The following is a 3,282-nucleotide window of genomic DNA, read 5'->3' on the forward strand; positions in this document are numbered from 1 at the left end:
ATAGTTAAATAGTCATCTCTCTACTGTTCTACTACTTTTGAATTGTTTCCATTGTTAGAGGAAGTATAATTGTTGCATTTAGAAGACATTTACTTGATATAAATAAATGGTTATTCCTAGAGTTCATGTAATAATTATAGATCACTCTTCTATGGTTAAGGATGGTATATTATGGCTTTATATGGTATGTCAGTATCCACTTTGTCTTTGATCTTGTTATGATTATCAATTTAATTGCTATTCCAAGGATGGAATAGTTGTAATTAGTTGTTTTTTCTGCATACCAACATCCACATCACCTTTATGTTACTAATTATACTCTGGTCCATTGCAGAAAACTGGATACTTGGCCACTTACAGTGGTACCTTGGCAAAATTTAGCAGAATTTTGTTTTTGTTGCAAACTCTACATCAGAGACAAACGCAATGGCAGCCATCTTTCCCATACAAACACAAACATGGCGATCTTTCCAAAATTGTGGAATAAATTAAGTTTGTGAACCAAAGCACCACTATTCTCTCATGCTCCTCTCTCAAATTAACAGAGGTGTTTGGATCTTGAGATACAAGCACAGACCAAGAGTTAGCTATGCCAGAAGAGCGTCTGAAAAGCAGAGCAGAGCCGAAAACCTCTCCACACTAGCAACAAAATCTTTTCACTATAAGCATCAGCAAAAGCTCAGCACAAACACTAACAACAAGAGAAACAAGAGAAAATAAAGCAAGAAAACGACTCCAGAAATCCCAACTATCCAAAGTTGATCCCTGGGGAATTGAGGGGGAGGAAATCAAAAGTGATATAGATGAATTATTCAAAAATGATAAGATCAATAAAATGCTGGGCAAGCTCAAACACAATGTAACTAAACAGATAATAGACTTAATAAACAAAACCACAATGAGTTTATACAAGATACTAATAAAAACAAAATGAACTAAACAAAACAATCATGAATGACCACTTTAGCAAAGAATTTGAGTCCATGAAAAGGTGCCAAACAGAAATCTCTATTGAAAGTATGGGCAGCATATGTGAACAATAAGAGTGCCAGAGCCACAAGAAAGGCCTGATGTCAATGACCAATTATTCAGAGATACCTTGAGGATAAGAGAATATAAAAAAGGAATCCAACAGTTGCTAGATGACACAAAAGAGATTAATCTAAGAGTAATTGTAGTTAGTAAAATATTAAATGACAGAACAAATGGCATAAAGAAACTGTTTCAAGAACTAATAACAGAAGGGCCAGCAACATAGTTCAGAGGGCTAAGCACCTGCTTAGACAAGCACAGGGACCAAGGTTTGATTCCCAGTACCACATGCTGCACTGGCCCCACCCCCAGATGTGCTAAACCAGAGACAGAGTCCGGGCATGGTGGCACACACCTGGAATCCCAGCGCTGGGGAGGCTGAAAACAGAAGGATTGCTATGAGTTCAAGCTACGTAGTGAGACCCTGTACCCAATACATAAAAAGAAAGAGAGACAGGAAGAAGGAAGGAAGGAAGGAAGGAAGGAAGGAAGGAAGGAAGGAAGGAAGAGAGAGAGAGAGAGAAAGAGAGAGAGAGCAAGCAAGAAAGAAAACATTCAAAATTTTGAGAAAGACCTAAACATACAGATAAGTGAGGCATGTATAACCCCCAACTGCTAGAATCAGAAAAGAACCTCTCCACAACACATCACAGTCAGAACATCAGAAGTCCAACATAAGGAAAGAATCTTAAAAGATATTAGAGAAAAATCAACAAATGATATATAAAAATAAATCCATTAGAATTACAACAGGCAAAAAAAAAAAAAAAATTACAACAGGCCTCATAATACAGCAGAAGGCCAAGACAGCTTGGAGTGAAGTGTCTCAAGGCCTAGTGCAGAAAACCCTTCCAGCCAAGGCTAGTATGTCCTGCATAGCTATCTTTCAAAATTGATGGGAAAAGACAGTGTTTCCATAACAACAGCACCTCTAGAAATTCATGATCACCAAGTCAGTATCACAAATAAATTCTGAAAGACCTCTTAAAACTATCCAACATTCCAAACATATCCAACATTCCAAAACTCTAATCAAATAAATACACCAGGCAGTAGTAGCAGTTAAGCAGATAGCTTTGTTAAAAAAAAAAAAAAAAAGATATCAGAAACAGAAAAATGATGCAGTGAAAAGAACAAATCAATACCTTTGAATAGTAATGCTCATATGAAAGGGGAAAAAAAGCTCATATGCACAATCTCAATTCCCTAGTCAAAAGGCACGGATTGGCATAATGGATCAAGAAACAAAACCCAGTAGTAAACTGTATACAAAACATGCAAGGGCTGGCCAAATAACTCAGCAGATTGAAGTGCCTTCGAGCAGGTATAGGGGCCAGGGGTTCAATCCCCAGGCCTGCCATGCCAGCCTTGCCCCCAGGGCACACTGAGATAGCAATTGAGACTGGGCGTGGTGGCGCTCACCTGTAATCCCAGCTCTTGGGGGGCTGTAAACAGAAAAATAGAATCACAGAGAGTCTGATTTAGTAGTAAGACCCTAAACACCCTGTAGACCCTTCCCTGAAATACAGAAAGAAAAGAAAAAAAAAGAAGTGCATTAACCCTAAAAGAAATACATAAACTAAAGCTCATGAGACATAAAAGATGCAACAGGATACTGAAAAGCAAGAATAACTGCAGTATTTTCAGACAAAGTGAACTTCAAGACAAAGCTGATCAGAAGAGGCAAAGAAAGTCACTATATATTAATTAAGGGAACAATTCAACAGGAAGAAATAACAATTACAAATGTATGTGCACTGAACAGCACCACACCCACCTTCATAAAAAAATTACTAGACTTGGGGGACAACCATTTGGGCCCCCCTTTTGTTCCTTTGTTGGACAGAAGCTTTCTTTCCCCCAATAAATATATTCTACTCTATAAAAAAATACTAGACTTAAAAGATCAGATAAACATGAACACAGTTATAGTGAGGATGCCAATAGCCTACTGTCATAGTAACATCAACTCAAGAAATATCAGAGTTTAACTAAACCTCCAAACAAAAGGACTTAATAGTGCTCCACCCAACAAAAACAGAATGCACATTCTTCTCAGCAGCACATAGAACTGTCTTCAAAATAGACCATGTTTAGGCCCAAAGGCTGCTTAAGTAAATGCAAAAGCATCGAAATTATCCCATGCTTATTATCAGATCACAGTGAAGTGAAATTAAAAATCAGTGGCAAGCCCAAAAAAATGGCACACCCTGTAATCCCAGCACATGGGAGGCTGAGGCAGTAGCACCA

This window comes from Octodon degus, unplaced genomic scaffold (genome assembly GCF_000260255.1).
Source record: "Octodon degus isolate 3935 unplaced genomic scaffold, OctDeg1.0 scaffold00087, whole genome shotgun sequence".
NCBI lineage: Eukaryota > Metazoa > Chordata > Mammalia > Rodentia > Octodontidae > Octodon > Octodon degus.